Source organism: Alligator mississippiensis, chromosome 3 (assembly GCF_030867095.1).
Source record: "Alligator mississippiensis isolate rAllMis1 chromosome 3, rAllMis1, whole genome shotgun sequence".
Taxonomy (NCBI): domain Eukaryota; kingdom Metazoa; phylum Chordata; order Crocodylia; family Alligatoridae; genus Alligator; species Alligator mississippiensis.
This window is the reverse complement of record NC_081826.1, coordinates 100,876,849-100,896,065: the sequence shown is the minus strand read 5'-3', so window position 1 is coordinate 100,896,065 and position 19,217 is coordinate 100,876,849. Positions and strand designations below refer to the sequence as shown.

The following is a 19,217-nucleotide window of genomic DNA, read 5'->3' as shown; positions in this document are numbered from 1 at the left end:
CAAGATTATTAATTTGTTCTATAAAGTCCAGAGTAAAATATAGAGGGTTTGTTTTTTTTTTTTTCCTGATTCCATCCTAAAATGCATGTTTGTCCTAAAGAGGCTGAAGCTTCAGTTACTTTGCTTATTCCAAGTCACAGGATAATGTTAATCCAAACCAAACCAAAAAGGACTAGTGGCCAACTAGGAAGGCAACAGGCATTAATTCACCTCATATGATCCAAATCCAAGGGTTAAAATATATTATTCAAAAGAACTAGTTGCTTAAACCAGAATAAACCTGCATGAATTTATTTTGAGGACACGATATACCACAGTATGAATGAAAAGTATGAGAGTCAGTTAAGCCTCTGCTGAATTGGCCTGCAATCGAGAGAGAATGTTGTAAGGAATAAAAGCTTTTGCATTGATTCACTGAACTATCTATATCCCTCTTCTTGCCATGTATTTTTAAAGCAGAATGAATTAAAAATATAAATGAGAAATTTAACTGCCATGTAGAAATCAATGGGATATTCAAGAAGACTTTGCAGAATTTGTTTCCTTGACCTCAGTGTTGCCTTTGGTTATCCATTTGAATAGGTTTCCTGTATAACAGCAGGAGACAATTGGAAAGTGCCAAAGCAGTGACACATTTTATTATTTATATATAAATAATATATAAATAATAAATTGTACCACTGCTATATGAATTAAATAAAAGATGCTTAATTTTGTAGATTTTCTTCCAAAGTGGCATGTTGTTGACTGACAAAGCCATGACTCCTTTTCACCAAATGGAATTATTCTAGAAGACTGTGACAAAATTAACTTAAATTTCTTTCTTTCTTACTTGCTTTCTTTCTTACTTGCTTTCTTTTTTGCTTTCTTTCTCTCAATGTATTTCTAAGTGCAGTGAATATCCTTTTTAGGCTCAATGAAGGCAGACTAACAACTGCTAGCAGAATTCCATAAACAATAAATTAGCTTTAGATTAAGCTTGCTTCTATTTTTTTAAAGGCTCTGATGGGAATTGTATGGAATTCACTGAACACTAGAATTAAATAAAAGCTATCTTTCATGCTCAGTGCACCCAAAGAAAAAAAAAAATACTTTTCAAAGGGTTCCAGAACTATGCACAGTGAAATGGAGAATTATTTGCTTAAAGGTCAAATTTTTATACACTGCAAAAATTCTAGAATACGAGTGCACTTTACTACCATGAAAAATGCTCCACTTTTCAGTAAACATAGGAATGTTGTTACTTGTCATACTACCTTTAATTATCTTCCATTTACCCACACTGTTAAAGGCAAGACAGTAGGGACACACCAAAACCAAAATTCACCCAAGCCTAGCCCACAGAGCTAGCATGTTGAAACCTACCAATGTCTATAACCTATACGAGAAAGGAATGATGTAGGTAGCATCATATCCAGCCCCCTTTGGCTCTTAGCTCCAATAACCAGGTATCCATTTTCAGCTAGGTTGACTATGACCAACCTTTGGCACAATTCTAAAGCAGGAATTTATATCATACCTTGAAACCATAAGAAGGTATCACTTTACTGGCTCATCCTTTTTCGGACACACCACTCCTCAGTATTTGACCACGCTTTCCCATCTATCTATCTATCGATCGATCGATTGATCGATCGATAGATAGATCACACATGCATGCATACACACACATATAAGCACACCTCATAACATAGGGAATTAAAATATCATTCCTTTAAGTGCATTTCAAGTTTCAATGGGTAGAGATTAAAAGTTTTCTTGTAGCTAACATACTGAACTACATTTGGACTCTGCCTCCACCATAGAGACTTTAACAAGTGACACTGGAAAATTCAGTGATTCTCTCTGCCTCGGTTCCCCTCTAAAATTGGAGAAATAATATTCCTTTCCCCCAATCTTTTCCTCATGTAGATTTATAGTTCTTCAGTGACAGGGAACTTCATTCATTGTGTGTTTGTATAGTGCCTAATACTGTGCTTAATCTCTTGATATTATTAGAATATAAACCATAAAGCTGAAAATGTTAGGAGTTCAGCATTAGTTTCCCTATATGCAATTTAACTAGTAGTATCTTTGGGTATGGACATATGTACATTTCAGAAGGGGAACATTTCAAAGTCTGTGAACAGACATCACATTTTTTTTTTTTTTTACCCCAAGATACTACAGCTGTACAAGTTCCACTATTCCACTTCAAGTGCTTCTCAAGTATGTGATGTAAAGCCAAAAGGACAGCAGATGTTACATTCTAATTGGGTGTGAAGGAGCTGAAAATAATTCAAATGTAGTAAAACTGCTCCAATTTTAAGACTCCTTCATAAATCCAGCTTTAACACCACTTCGTTATCTGTAAACAAACATCTCATCTGAAGTAGGCTTCATTGTCCTGAGACTTGACCACAGAAAGGCACAGCTTAGTCATTTATACAGGTTGCCCTTTTAAATGCATTGGTTGGCTTCTGTCAGTAGGTGGTGAGCAAGAGCACACAGCCTGGCCTGCTTGTCCCTGGAACTACACACAATAACCATACAGGTGCACCATGTCCCAGGATAAAAAGAATCAGCACATTTTATCCCACATATTTCAGCACAACAATGGACTTCTAGGTTTATAGGAACCTAAGACAAAAAATCTTTCTCCAGGGACAAAGTTGGAGGTCTGCTACATTTAAATTGTTCTCAGCTTGTTTACACAAAACAATTAGGACGCAATGGCTGCTGCTCTTTTGAACTGTTCCCATTTTGAAAGGACTCTAAATTTACATGTGTCTGCATCCTGTGTGCTAACTTAGCTTCCAATGCTGTGAGATCCTGAGATCACACTGCACAGTGCTTTGCTCCCACTTCTCCCATTCATGGCTCCTGAGCAGGAAGTCCACTTGAGTCTGTGACACGATGCATTGTAAGTAAGATCTTCCAATATTCATCTGCAATCCACAAAGTCAGTCCCATAACTACAACTGTGACATCTCTGTCCTAATTTAAGAGAACAAAGAAACGTAAAGGAACATTGTTTCATTTCTTTTTTTTCTAAGGTGGTGTTAATCCTTTTCTTGAAAAGACAGCTTTAATAATTGGAAACTGATGATACCTATCAATCAGCATCACTGAAAGCTTATGCATCTCTGATTCAGTTAGTTTATAAGATGTACCTCTACCCTGTCTTCTGTCATTAAAGGTTTTTGCTATTTCTCCTCCCCCACCAAACTCTTGTTATCAAATCTGGTGAACTGATTCCTCCACTAGGACAGTTCCTTGTCTTACCAAACTGAAAGTCTTGATGAGTACTGAATTTTGCCACTTTTCTTTTCTTTATTTAAGCTATTTAAAATTCAGTCAGCCTCTGACTTGAGCTAGATGTTCTGAATGAAAGAATTATATAAAAAAGAAATAGTACATGTTATTGCTAACCCATTGTTAGCTGAAGTGCATGTTACTTCCTTTTCTAGCAGCTATCTTGTCTGTTAAGACTTATTACTTTGGATTTCTTGCAGGCCTTTTTCATTTTACTTTTCTGAGTAACTGAGGTATAGTTTCTTTGTCATACTGCATTGTACCTTTTGCAATTCTATATCATTTCTACAGCAAAAGAGAGTAGAACTGCACATGGTACGTCTATAAGTGTGCTTTCATTCTCTAAACTGTTATCAGTGGCTGGGATAATGCCCTTTGACTTATGTTCAATACTTCATTAATAAATCTCATAACTGTGTGTGTTTTTTACTGTTAGGTACTATGACAATGGATTAGAGTTTTATCCACTATGACCTCAAATCTTTCCTTTGCTCAGTGTTTTCTTGCCACTGAACAGTGAAACTTAAACCCATTTCCTTTCTTTCCTTTATTTTTTTTTTATTTATTCCCATTTGTTTTCCTTAGTCATATGTCTACCATTTCTTCTAGTTGTTCCCAATGCTATTGTCTCTTTTTTTTATTAATTGTCTATTTCTTCCCACCTCTAACTTCCTAATGCACATGCAGTTTCCATCAGAAACCATAGTTCATTTTTCTACATCTAAGATATTAGAAACAAAATCAGCTAAAATATTAGACAGCTTCCTCTTTCACAAACTATTTCAAAGTACTGTATATTAAATCAGACCTTCACTGGACTAAGTACTTTGTTCTCTAAACTGAATGTTGTGGTCATGATTTTAGGCTTTGTCTCAGCACTTTGCATATGCAAAAAACAATTTATGTAGTTCAGTTGCTTCATTCTTTGATTAAATTTGCATGCCAAAGATAGTAGTTCAGCTTGTAAATGTTCTGCATTCCCTAAATGCCTTGAACAGAAGCAGGGGTGTAGGTTGTACACCCCTACAGCTGCACCTCCAGAAATGTAATATATCTCATCCAATGCACCAAATGCCCTGATGGAAAATACGTAGGAGAGACCAAACAACAACTGCGCACCAGAATGAATGCACACCAGAAATCTATCAAAGACAGGCATACCCAATTACCTGTAGGGGCACATTTCTCACAAGAAAATCACACTTTCTCCAATCTCTCAGTTCTGATCCTCAAAGGAAACTCACAACACTTCCCAGAGACAAGCGTATGAACTCCACTTCATCAACTTCCTGAATACTAAAACTCATGGACTAAAAATAAACATTGGATTTATGACACATTATAACCTGCCTAACATCTGACTCCCCAGGTATCTCTCCACTATTCATCCCCCTTCTCTCTCTTTCCCCACTCCACAGCCTCTCTCACCCATTGACTCCTTAATCTACATTTTCACTGACTACCTGTTTTGTATGCATACCAGCCAAGCCTCTGGCTTCTTTACTTTTCATTCCATTCAGGAAGAGCACACAATAACTGCTGAAACTTCCTTAGCCTGACGAAGGGTTTTTGAACCCAAAAGCTTGCTTAATAATTGTTTTCCAACTATTTAAGTTGGTCTAATAAAAGATATTAGATTCACCCAAAGAACCTTGAACAGAAGCATGCTTTGTTTGGTAATAATAACATCTCATTTTGAAAGATATGCTAGGGTACATACAGACATTGGGAGGTTAGGGAGAGGTTAAATCATGTTAAAAATGGCTACCTGATCTAACTTATTTCACACAGGTGTGGATATAACACTTAGATTCCTAGTTAGGTGGATCTAAGTGGAAACTGTACAGAAGTTCAGGACTATTAGATCAATCTCAAAATGGCTAACCTGATCTAAGTTAAGTGTACCACCAAGGTAGTCTAACTTAGATTGGGTCTAGTGAGACTGATCTAACTGAACTTCTGTACAGTTTCTGGTGCAGCCCCGGGGCACAAGAAAGCCAAGCCCTTGAGCTGGTGCTTCCCCTACCTACCCCCTGGAACTGAACTATTTTTAGCCCCCTATAGCCTTCCCCCATAGACCAGCCAGCCAGGAGCTGAGGAAATAAGTCAGGGTGGGGGAAGAGGTAGGCAGGATTGTGGGGAAGATTGGTTCAGTGCAGGGTGAAATTCTTCTATCCTAAATCATAGTTTCCAGTGCAACTTCCCACCCTGCTGTCACCACCAGCAACAGTGCCTGTGATTGTTATTTCAATGCAATTTCATGAATGTTCTTTAGATACAGTCCCTAAGATAAATTGTTCATAATAATTGTTCATATCTATCCACCAGAAATCAAAAGCATGTAATTTAAGTTTTACATAAATACTCTAATTCTGTATATATGTGTTAAAAGAGGTTTCTCAAAATCAATTTTTATCTATTTTTTTTACTCTCATGACTAGATAAATAGATAAGTTTATCTATTTTTTGGTAAAAGAAACTTTTGTAACTATTTGGATAATGTTTTGATTAATCTTTTCACTATAAAGAAAAAAAAACTAAGAAACTTTTTTGGAAAAAAATCCCAATTACAAGTCTTTCTAAATGAAAATAACTAAAAAAAATTAAAAAATCTCACCGTCTTTTGAGAAATCTAGTTCATTTCTGATGAAATACCATGGTTCTAACTATCACATATTTCAGTACAGCAGATAGGTCTTTGAATTTTCAAATACAAGGACCAGTTAAATAAATGTTCTGAAGTTGAATTGTTCACCATACCAAAGAGTCAATTTAATCTCTGAAATCAGCATAAAACTGGGCAGAAGCTAGTTCCAGGGTTAAACATTCTCAAGAAGAGAGATAATTTATGAGGCAAATTTTGAAAGAACCTTCTAAACTTTTGCACGTTTCAACACACCTCACCCAATTGGGCAAACTATGCAGTCAATTGCCTGCTAGGTTTTCATCAGAGCAAAACTGTAGAGTTGTGCAGTGGAGAATATGCTTTTGAACGTTTGACATATTTTATTTAGCATTTGGGAAGTAGGGAAGGAATAGAAGATGGACAGAGAATTTAAAAAAAAAGTTTTGCTTTACTTTGTAATGTGAAAAAAGAATCATAAGAGAACAGTAGGCTACTATCCAGTGAATAGTATGTAATATATTTGCTTGATTGCTTCATCTGTAACAAAACAGGTATCCTCCAGAGTGCCTCGCTGGCTAGTTAGTGCATTCAGCAAAGCCTCTTGAGGATGACTGCTGCATGGCAGGTGACAAGTTGAGGGACATACATTCCTATGCTTGGCTTCCTACTGTTGCCCTATTATCTAAAGAGTTGGAAAATGAAAAATGGTCGCTGAAATAAATAAATTACAGGAAACATGAACCATACTTTCATCAGGTTATCAAAAAGTAAAATAAAAAAAAAATCTCTTTCCAGTTTTAAAATAGATGGGCGATTAAAGATCATAACATTGCTAGAGAAGGGGAAATTTATAATACCTGTGATGAGTGTGTGCCACGCAACCAAAAGCACATGCTTTTGGTTGCTTGGCACACATTCTTTATTCAAAAACAGTGCTAGGCTAGCATCTGTGTAGCTATATGTAGATTTAAAATCTTTTAATATATAAATAAAATAATAGTCTTAGTGACAATAATAACTTTAAATATATAGTTATTATTGATACTAAGACTGTTATAGTTATTATTGACACTAAGTTATTACTGACACTAAGACATATTGGCAGCTTGTGTAAATTGACATTGCTTCACTGAATGTACGTATGTGCACAAACACACACACACACACACACACACCCCAATTAATTTACATAATTTGAGTTATATAGGTTACGGTTTATTGTGGAGGGCTTTTCCCAGTCAAAATATAGGCACATGTTCTAGAGGTATTTAAAGTGATATGAATGCATAGCCCTAAAATATCAAAGACAAAAATACCCCAATTACCTGTGGGTGCACACTCTCATAAACCAACTACTCTCTCTCTAGTCTCTCAGTTCTGATCCTCAAAGGGAATTTACAAAACACCTTTCATAAATGAGCCTACACACTTCATTTCATAAATCTGCTGAATACAAAAAATCATGGACTAAATATAGAAAGTGGATTTATGACACATTATAACCTGCCTGACATCTGACTCCCCAGGTACCCCTCCACTATTTACTAGCTACATGCATTCCTCTCCCCTGCACCCACCTGTCTCTCACCCATTGACTCCTCAATTTACATCTTCACTGACTGGCTTTCTTGCATGCATACCAGCCTCTAGCTTCTTTACCATCCATTCCATCCAGGAAGAGCACACACCAACTGCAGATGCCTCATCAGCCTGACGAAGGATATTTATACCTGAAAGCTTGCAAAGAAAATTTTTTCCAACAATTTGAGATGATCTAATAAAAGATATCAGATTTACCCAAAGAACCTTGTCTGCCTGTGTCCGTAGACCAGCACAGTTACAACCTACACTCCTAAAAATGTTCAATGCATTAAAATAAAATTTGTCTACAATCTTTAAACTGACTGTGCTTGATTTAGATAAACATGCTCAATTTTGTATTTTTTTAACCACAAAGACACAGCAACCTATTTTATATCTCTTTTTTCATAGTATCAAAGAAGCAATAAATTAATGCTTAATATACATGGAACATTCTAGAAAAAAAAACACTTATGCAAATCCCTTTACTGGCAATTAATTTATTGTGATTCATATTATTACAATGATTAGGAAAGCAATCAATAATGATCAACTGATGACTTTACAATGTTAATTTTCTCTCTCTCTTTTTTGGAATATGGCTGGGAATGATCTTGGGGAAAGACACTGGAAATGACCAAAAATCACAGCCTTCATCAAGTGATATGGATTTTATATCAGAGATATTTATGGCATATCAGAAAATAAACAATATGGGAAATAAAGATGCATGCCTTACGATATTCTGCTCCGAGAGCTAAGTGTGTTGGTAATTCTGGATGAAGTGAATTTCATGCCTATAAAATGAAGTTTCCCTGTATGCCCCATTTCAGTTACATTATGAACATGAAAATATAACCAAAGTAGAAGTTAAAGTATACTAGTTTTCTGCTAGGGGTAAAGTTTACTAGTAGTATCTCTGTTTCCACTCATCTAGACTAGAACTAGATTTTGTTTCCCATAATCTCAACCTTATTATCTTTAAAAAAAAAACATATTTTCCTTGATAGGTCCTCCCAGCTGTAAATTGTATCTATTTATTCTCCTTATAGTACTCATTATTGTGTGTGTGGTGGAGAGTGGGGGAATTGCTGTGGTTTGGTTTCTTCTTTTTTTGTTTGTTTTTTGTCTAATGACTCAGTAGTTTGATTTCTGTAACTATTTCTTTAAAAACAAAACACACAAAAAATCCTAGCCTAAGGAAAATAACTTGTGTTTGTAGAATATATTAGTGAGAAGAGAATATTTTTTTCCTTCTCTGCTATGGGGAAGTAAACAAGACTGTGGGTGAACTATACAGCAGAAATTTCAATATTGCCAATAGCATGATCTGAGAAGGCACTCTCAAGGAGTTCAGTACTGCAGTAATCTGTTGCATACAACATGAGATTACAAACATCTCCACATAGATTCTTTGTCAACAGCTAGAAGGCTATGTAATAAACAAAATACTGCTTGATGATGTAGGTCATATAGATCAGCACAGAGTATACACAGCCATTCAACATCCTCATCCCTGTGATTATTGCCAATAGCCAAGAGTCTGAACCCACAAGAAAATGACAATTGTGCAAGTATGTGAAGTGTCAGTACTGAAGGAGGATAAAGTGTTCTGCTTTCTCCTTCTGCTTAGGAAGCAAATCATAACTGAACTAAGGAATAAAAAACAAATTCCTCTTCTGTTCATGTTAATCTATGAAACAAATTCATGCAACTTTCTTTTGATCAGTTCTTGTTGTTTCTCAAATAATCTGTTTTCCAATTTTCCATGATCAGAGATGAAAATGCTGCCATTATCTTTGGCTTGTAAATCAAGATCTAGCTAAGAGATGTCGGTCTTCTACGAGGTAATGTGAGTAAACGAAGCATCATTCACTGCCCATTCTCTTTTTAAACTCTAAGCTGAAAAACCTCGCCTCTTGATGGATTTGGAAGTGCATGAGTTCAGTTCAATTATGCTTCAACTGAGAAAAGTCTGAAAAGTGAACAAGACCTGTGCAGGGTTTTGAACAACTCAATGACCAACCCTTTCAATTTACTGAAGACATTTATTGGTCTGCTGGTACTGAGGTCCCTGATTAAAAGTGATCTTGACTGACTGCTCAAATCCCAGATAGCCTGTAACTTTTGCTTCTCGCTATAAAAATGAAGAAGACTCACTTCAATCCTTAAACCCTAGACTCTATACCTAGATTGCATGCATGGTGCAGAGACCTCTACTCATCTCTCTCCTGGCCTTGCCTGCTGACTAAATTTGGGAGTTGTGAAAGGAAGTCATCTCCTCTCTTCCCACTGCACCAGACTGTTTCAAACCAAGACTGTTCAGCGTTCATGTAGTTCATGTAGGCTTTACTCACCAAGGTGCCCCTGGGGGTTACAAGAAATAATGGCCACAAGCTAGCAGAGAGCAGATTTAGATTGGACATTAGGAAGAACTTCTTCACAGTTCGAGTGGCCAAGGTCTGGAACGGGCTCCCAAGGGAGGTGGTGCTCTCCCCTACCCTGGGGGTCTTCAAGAGGAGGTTGGATATGCATCTAGCTGGGGTCATCTAGACCCAGCACTCTTTCCTGCCTATGCAGGGGGTCGGACTCGATGATCTATTGAGGTCCCTTCCGACCCTAACATCTGTGAATCTATGAATCTAGTCTAAAAATGAAAGTGCTTTGGGTCATGGACTTAGCTTATGAGTGGAGTTTTCACTCAGTCTGTTTACCAAGGGAAAGACCAGAAACCCTTGAACAAGAACTCAGTGATAGTGTTCCTGGCCTACCAAAACTGAGTCTCAGGCTTGATACTTTACTGTAGCCTAGGTATCTTAACCAGCAGCTCCGTACCCAACTTGCCTTTTGTCCTCTTCCTCCCCCCATCCCCCTGCCCTTCCTTGCATTTCTATCTTGGAATGAAAATTATGGAACTCAATGTTCAATCTCAAAAGTGTAGCACTATTTAGTTTGGTGCTCAGGCTATATACTGGAGGTAGTGATTACCTGAGTTTAAAGCTCTCCTTTTCAGCATGAAATTGTGTAGAACACTGCTCAGCTTTTGGAGGCTGTGGCTGATGGATCTGGAGAGCTGTTTTTTTGTCCACAAACATACCTCAGAGCACACGTACCTCTGGCCCACTCAGTGAATAGTACTTTTTTGGGGTGCACAGTGTATGTGCATGGGTGGTCCAGCTTTCCCTCTTAAGCTTTCCCTCCAGGGCATGAAAATCTTGGCTTGAAGCATAGATCTGGCTTCAACCAATACCCTCCAATGTTCTTGTCACTTAAAGAAAGGAAAATATCACCACAGCCTGGTAGTTGATTCCCTGGCTGCAGCCCTAGAAAAATACAGTCTCTTCTTCCTGACTGTAGGGGCAGAAAGGCAAAGAAATGAATATGGCCATGCTTTTTTTTTCCCCTTACCTGATGATACTGATTTGAGGCTTATTTCCACTACAAGCCCCGATTCTTTTGGTCCTTATTGGAATTAAAACTATAAAGCCTCATTTTGGCTCTGTGAGGTAGCTTATTCCAGTGGAAAATCCCATCCTTCTGTAACCTGGGTGGTACTCTAAGAGGTACACCTTCTCCAATTGAAGGGATAAAAGCAGGTGCACAAGTGCTGTGGGAGGTGTAGGGACTCTCCTCCCCCTATAGAGCAGAGCTAGACCACCAATGGGAACTTAACCATATAACTTTTAATGAAAGAACAATACTGGGAACATAACCAATATAAACCAGAGGGTATAGGGGACAGTACAATGCCCCAAAGGGGCAGGATTCAACAAAGGTTAGACTCTTACAATCATAGACATATTCATCCAGTTGACAAAAGACAGGGTTAACCAAAGTGTAAAACACAAACAGCAGAACAAACAATACTGGTTGTTGAAATATAAAAAGGCACAAAATACAAAATGTCAAATGACAAGGAATATAGGGCATAGGAGGAGAAAGAGGGAAAACACCACAATTGCCCCTTTTCACTGCAAGAAAAAATTGTCCCTGTTAGGTCACTCACCACACCTGGGACTTGTACTCAGATCTCTCATATGGTAGACAGAAACTCTACCACACAGCCACCAGTGCTGGCACTGCTCCAAGCTGCTAGGGGTTTTGACCATCCTGGAGCCCCGGCCTGATGTCAAGCTGCCTGGAGGAGCGAGAAGCAGAGCTGGGAACCTCTCAGGTCACTGCTCAGATCCTTGCTGGAGCTGGGGAGCCTCTCCTGCTGGCCACAACCTCTTGTAGGCGATCCTGGAGCCCAGCGGGGAGCCTCTCCTGCCAGCTGCCTGCCTCGCTGCTGAGGGTCCAAATGCTGCCTGCAAGTCCCACTCCTTCAGGCTCTTCTGGGTCAACTGCTCCTGCCCTGCTGGCTCAGCTCTTTGCCAGCTCTTTGAATCTCCTTCCTTGTGGTCCCTCGCTGGTCTCTCGCCTGAGTCAGCCGCACTGCCTCTTTTATCCCCTTCCAGGTGACCTAAGGGGCCAATCAGGGGACATGAGGGGTGAGTCGTTGGGGCCTGATTGGTGAGGAAAAGGAATCCCAAGTCCTCCAATCATCTTTTACCCCTTCAAAACCCCTGGACCAAATCATTACCAGATTCATGAGGAAAGGGAATCCCAAGTCCTCCAATCATCTTTTGCCCTTTCAAAACCCCTGGGCTAAGTCACTGCCAGCTAGCCCGTCACACTTCTTTCATACCTGCTGTATGAACAACACATTTTGGTCATTCAGCTTTGCAGCCTGGGCCTTCAGAGTTTCTGTTGCCCTGCACTTTTGGGTTGGCTTTTCTAGGGACAGGTACCCCTCACACAATGGCCTTTCCTATCTGCAATGGCATGAGTAATCCTGTCTTTAGTGAGATTCTGTCAAGTTACCAAAAGCACAGTTCTTACTCAGTCTCTTCGTTCAGAAATATAGGACATGTCTATACATCGCCACATGTCACCGTAGTGATGCGCTACGTCACCATATGGTGTGCTATGGTGATGTAGGGTCTACATGTGATCACATGGGTCTACAATTGATCAGCAGATGTGGGGTCTACATGCAATCACGTGGGTCTACACATGATCAGTAGCTATGTTGCCATAACAGCATGCTTGCCCATTTTAGCACACAGCACAGCGATGTAACGGCAAAATCTGTGTGCTACATGGTGGCAGTTAGTGTGCTGTGCTTTAGTACTTTCAAAAGGAAGTACTAAAGCATGGCGCTGTAGCAACATCACCCTAAGTGATTTGTAGACATCCCCATTGTAATCTATACTTTATTCTATTGTTTATTTTCATATAAACATCTGTGTATTTCAAGGATCTCACTGTTTTTTGGCAAGCAGTATTCCTCATATTTGGACAATATTCTACATAGCTGTATATTGGCTTTCTGCAGAGGTAAAGGTGTTATAAACAAGCAAGGCTTCCTCTCCCACAGTATACAAGATTATGATGATTTGACTTTCTCTTCTGTCACTGTGGCTGCTAAGTACCTCTCAAATCTTTGTATCAGTGCCCTCCAGTTCTCTGCTGTATTGCCTCACAGTAGAAAGGAAGGTGGAAGTTGTGACACTGTATCTTCTTTAGATTATAACCCTGCAGAAAGATCACTTACAGTGGTCCTTGTATGTGGTTGTATTATTCTACTTGCTCCACTTCATCACTTTCAATCCCAGACACTCAGTGCCTAGGTCAAATGCCTGCAGTTCAAGGTTCTTCTTTTCCATCTCATGTGATGCAGAAACCACTTCTAATCTCTCTGCTGGCTTTGCCAGCCAAGAACCTCCTGGGCTGAGGAGCAGTTCTTTTCCTCGCCCCCCAGATGAATATACATACCTCATACCCACTAACAAGCCTGCTCAACAAATGACCCTCCTCTGGGGCACAACGTGGGGCTCTGGTTGCCTCTCTCAACCCACCCATGGATTAAGCTTGCCTTCAAATCAAGACATAATAAATTCCACCATAGTTATTCATGCAGAAGGGATTTTCAGCGATGACAAACATATGGACTGGCAAAGGAAGTCAGTGTGAAATTGACTTATTTAAAGTAGAGCTTCATATACAGGCTAACTTTTCTTTTGTATGGCAATTCTTTCTCAGTTCTGTCCTGAGAAATCATTCTTTTCTTAAAGTCATTAATAAACCTCATAGTAATACTTAGCACTTGCATAGCACTTTACATTTTCAAAGCCCAGCACAAACACATGTTATCATCTCATTTGTGTGTGGTATTGCAATTGGTGAACATGCTGAGCTTTCAACCTCTACAGACTTTCCAGAGTGACAGGTTTTTATACTTTTGGGGGGGAGTGAATCTCAGATTGCAACCAGGGAGCTGCCACTCATTACTCCCCTGCTGTATATCAGCTCAGCTTTGATAGAGTCAGGAATCTCCAGAATGAATGGGCTTCTGCTTCTGTTTGTGAACCAGTGAGTAAAACTGATATGTACATGTCTCCTCCCTCATCCTACCATGTTTCTCCCTGAGAGGAGAGGGAGGGGCAATAGCACAATTTTTGTAGGTAATATCTTCAAAGCTTTCAAGAAGAATCCCTCCAAAGTTAAAGCTTATTGCAGGGAACGTGAGAGCAAATTATATTCTAAAAATAGAAGGCCAAGATGAGGAAATCATGGGTGTCAATTCTGGAAGGAAAAATCAGGCTTAGTAGACCAATTATAGAGGCAGGTAATCTATGGTAATTTAGAAGGCTCTCAGAAGTAAGAATCCTGGTTTATCATGGATGGCAGAAATTAATAATTGGTGGAAAATTGGGAGGAGGCCTGATTCAGAAGAAAGAAAAGGGAAAATTGCTTCTTGTGGAGAAAAATGGGGAGAAGGGGAAAGAAGAGAGGTTAGTTGAAAAAGCACAAGAGAAGATTTTGAGTTCAGAATAGAAATAAAAGAATAAGGAAAAGAAATAGGTAAAAAAATTAAACATGGAGGAAAATGTGGACCTAAATGTACAGCAGGGATAAAAGCAGAGAAGTGGAAGAGAAACATAAATAATAAAAACGGTTCAAAATAAAGAGCATCAAGGGACCAAAAAATAAAAAAAAATATAAAAATCAATAAGAAAAAAGAGATGGGTTTTTGGAAGCATACTGAAAGGAAGAGCCAATATGTAATACATTAGTAAAAAGATATGCATTATTAGTTCTTAGTAAATATATATTTGTCATTGCTTTTTTTCGTGTGTGTGTGTGTGTGTGTGTGTGTGTGTGTGTGTGTGTGTGTGTTTAACACTTAGGGAACGATACTTAGAATATAAAGGATAAAAAATGAGAGAAAAACCCCAACAATTCAGATGATCAATTCAATTGTACTACATATATTGTACGATATATATTGTACCAGTTCAACTGTACTATTGTATTCAGTAAATCCACCAGTGTTAACCATTTGAGAGCATATCTTGAAAAAAATGTCATTTTAAAATCAATAAAAAGCTGGTGTCACATTCTGGACATTTCCCTCCATACTGTACATGGTTAAGTATCAGTCAAATACTGTATAGGCATGTGAGCTTTTTTCTTTTTGTAGCTTTCGTCCCCTCTTCCTAGTTTGGGACAGTTTTGTGTTAAGTATCTGTCCATACTGCACATAGAATTAGGTGAAATGAACATTCAACTTTTTTTTTTTATTAGTTGTTCCAATAATTTGTTTGTAAAAATAGGTATTTTTAATTTGCCTACTCCTAATGTTGGGTCCTGTACAGGCATACAAAAAAACAGTAAACTACAACAGAAACAGAATACAAAGCAACTAATAATTATGACAGTATTCAACTTCAGAGTGCCTACACTGAAACCAAGTATAAATATTAGAAAAGGAAATGTTCTCAGATGACTTGAGGGAAATTATCTTGAAGACATTTCTAAATATTCCTTCTCTGACTAAATGGGTAGAGAGATGTTTATGGTTTAATCACTAATACCTTAAATAGATATATAGGAATGTGTTTGTTTCAGGTTGCATCTGTAATGTTTGGGTTGCTTTTTGGTCATTTTCTTGCTGAGATGTGTTTTTTACTGCTATGATTGAAGCTGTCAGAGGAACAGTGAATTGTTGCTCTTTGTGATGAATGTTTACTGAACGTGACAGCGCTGTTAACTACAGATACTGATCTTATGTATGTTCTTTTCTCCTTTACTACTGTGCAATGTACAATGGATGAAATCCACCTACGTGCAGTGTTTTAAATATGTCCTTCTATACCTCCTAAGTCCTACTGAGAGGGTTCAACGGGTTGTAGGTAAGCAGGTAGAACAAATGCCCAGGGTTAAGTTGTATGCACCAAAGGTAATTTTCACATCTGTTCTGAGCACGTTGGTATGAAGATAGCAACAGAATACTGGGGAAGTGAGGAGACAGAATTAACACCTGTGTGTCAGTGGTGTGCAGAGTCACTATTCGAACCCTCAGGGTAGAATAGTTTCCAAAGGGATATTTTGCAGCCTTCTAGGCTTTTTGTTAATGGGGTGAGGATTACCTTGTCCCCCATACACACTTAAAACCCACCACAGATGCCAAATATTCCACATTTTCATGCAGGAGGCTGAATTTCACCCAGTGAAAATATAGATAAATATACAGTTTAAAAAAAATGTAATAAGTAGCTTGTAAATTTACAATCTGCTCCAATGATTCTCAACCAGGGTGCTGAGGCACTCTTGGGTGCTGCCAGATCCTTTGAAAGATTCCATGTTGTATGAGGAGGTAAGCAGATAAGCTAAGCAGATAAGCCAGACTAAGGCTTGTGATGTTCCCTCACCCCTAGTGCTCAGCCCCCGTGTAGGGAGGTAAGTACTATAATGTACAAATTTGTTTTTGAAATTGGGTGCCAGTCAGTTCAGAAAAGTTATGGAAGGATGCCTCGAGTCCAATGAGGGGTGCCCCACATTCAAAAAGGTTGAGAAATGCTCAGGAGCAACACCGAGAAAGAGCCTGGATACTAAAGGACATCGGATGCAAAAAGTTACAAGCCACATTCTCTATTTCCTTTTTTGTTTGGTCAGGGAAGGAGTAGTTTCTTAATTCATCTCTCTTGCTCTCATTTCCACCCCTTACCATTCTTCCCTTCTTATGCTTTCATTCTCCTCTGTTTTTCTCCTCCATACTAAAGAAAACATTTTAACCCTGCTTTCCTCTCTAATGTGCACCCCATGAATTAGCAGTTTACAGTATTGTGTCAAGGTCCTCTCCTTCAGGTTCTTCCCCATCCTATCTGGCTTCTACACTTTCTGCTCTACTGCAAGCTCTCTACTGACTTCTTTATGCCTCCTACCTCATTGTATTCCACTCAAAATAATTTTGTGTTTTCCTTGATGAAGGAAAACTAAAAGTACCTTGTTTTGGGTTGACACAAAACCAATTATTTTCACTGCTCTCTCTGCAACCTTGGGTTCATTTACACCTCTTTTTTCTCTAGGCCAGGGGGTTTCCAACTTTTTGGATCATTGTACCACCCGGCAGCTGGACACGGAGCAGCATACCCCTGGCCACCAAGCAGGGTGGGGGGAGAGGTCACATAGCCAGACGCTGAGTGGGAGGCAGAGGTGGCATGCAGCTGAATGCAGAACGGCAGCAGCCACCATGTGTGAGCTTCCCCTGCCCCCTATGTCCAGCCAGGTGGGCGGCACTTGTGTGGCAGCAGGGTATGATGCATGGCAGCGCTTTATCCCTGCCTGCCCTTGTATACCTCCTAGGGCCTTTTCAAGTACCCTCAGGGATACATGTACCCATGTTTGACAACCCCTGCTCTAGGCTATGAACATATGCTCCTTTTTTTATTAAAATTTCTAAGACATAACCTCTTCTTTCAGTCCCACACATCTAAATATCTATCAATGGTCCCTTTATTACTTAATTTTTGTAACTGTCTGCTCTCTGAACTCTTTCACTCCCACATCATCCACTTTGCATACAAGACATAGCTGCTAGGTTCATTTTCCTTTCTTGTTAATTTTACCATATACTCCCCCTTCCCCATATACACCTTTTTTTTTTTTTTTTGAACTGCATTCATTGGCTTCTCTTTTTCATATACAGAAAGTTCAAGATTCCTCTCATAGCCTGAGGAATTGACTGATCCCTTCTATTTGTCAGGTGCCCCTTGCAACTCTTCTACCCCAATAGAAGGGTTAGCATCTAGATTTCATTTAATTGCTTCTTACAGAACTATCTTCACAACTTTGTGTGGAGCAGGTTGTCAAAATTTTAATCTTTTAAAGGATTATCTATCTCTTGATTGATCATAAATACAAAAAAGTGACTATGAGGTAAGCTAGGTCATTTTACAGTCCATCAGCTACTGTGGGTCCATGTGAATGCTCCTATTTTGTGTTAAATCAGAGGCAGCTTTCTCCACTTTCTTTTTTATGAGTCCTCACATCACACTTTGCTGCCTCTTTGTACATAATATCATGCCATATCTTTTGCAGAATACTTAGTTCTAAGTAGTTGGCATCATAGGAAACCATTTATAGTTTGTGGTACAATCCCAGATTGTAGAATTGTTGCTAAAACTCCAAATCATTGTGTCTTGTGACTGGCTGGCTCTAGTACAGCATTCAAAGCTAATCTGACCATAGGTGGGAGATGTTTTGCCACTGGATTCTGGAGCATGCATGTCATGGGTCAGCAGACTAGCATAGATTAATACCCGAGCTTGCTTCTGAGTAACTTTATTTTATACCCTTACCTTGAGCAACTGTTCCCACAGGCTAGGGACAGGTACTCAAAAAGCCTGAGCCTGAATTGATTCAATATTTGCATGTTAGTCTAACCTGGCTAGGCTGAACTGGTTTGAAACCAGACAGACATTCTCTCTGGACTGAAGAAATTCAGGCATATGACTGCAGGGGCCCAGGATAGAAGCTGGGGGTTGCTAGAGTAGCCCCTCCCTTCCCTTCTGCAGGGAGCTGAGCTGAGTGGGGCATGGCCAGGCCCTGGCAGGACTCTCTCATTAGGGAGGTCTGCCTGCATGATCCTAGGCTTTTCCCTACTGACTGCTCAAGGGGCAGAAGTGTTACTAGTCCCAGTCCCGGGACTTTCAGGGAAGGGGTGTGTGTGGGGTGCAATGTATGCATCTATTGATGATACGGAGGCTTTTAATCTCCCTCCCTGCTTCATCATACTGTCTGCAGCAAAGTGACAGGCAAGTAAGCCAGCCAGGGTGTTGATAACAGTCTTTGTCACCTGATTAGCAAAACAATAGCCTCTCTCCACATTACTTCATCTTCTTGCCTGCCCTAGTGAAATTGGAGAGAGAGACACACACAGACACCTCTCGGCATTAGCTAGCATACCACATGCCTAGGGTCTGTGGGGCTGGGGTGCATGCTGTGGGAGATGGGAGGAAGGAAGTTGGGGATTTCCTGCTTGAGCAGCAAGGGTGGGGGTGGGGGGTAGGGCAGGGGGAAGCCAGGCAGACCCTGCTGTGTCTGTAGTCTCTGCTGGAGCTTTACACAGCATTAGCTAGCATACCACATTCTGGCTATGGTCCATACTGTGGCAGAGAGGAGGAAAAGATCTCTGCTTAAGCAGTGAGTGACGAGGAGGTGTGGGGGTGGGCACAGAGAAGCCAGCAGACCCTGCTGTGCCTGCAAGTCTCTGTCAGAGCTCTGGCCAGGGAGCAGAGGGGAGGGGCCAGCCCTGCTGCGAAGCAGAGAGCCCTGCCCAGCCCAGAGAGCACACTGCGATGCTGGGGGACTCTGATTTAACTTAAAGCAG

The 19,217-nt window shown here is 39.7% G+C and overlaps 1 long non-coding RNA gene across 1 annotated transcript in view; it reads right to left on the bottom strand.

Moving 5' to 3' along the window:
- Window positions 1–11,162: 11,162 nt before the first annotated feature.
- The window catches only part of LOC132249349 (uncharacterized), a 47,408-nt gene continuing 39,353 nt past the window's right edge, over window positions 11,163–19,217 (bottom strand). The window contains exon 2 of the long non-coding RNA XR_009460778.1: window positions 11,163–11,963. This is a non-coding gene — a long non-coding RNA (uncharacterized LOC132249349). The remainder of the gene's footprint in view (window positions 11,964–19,217) is intronic.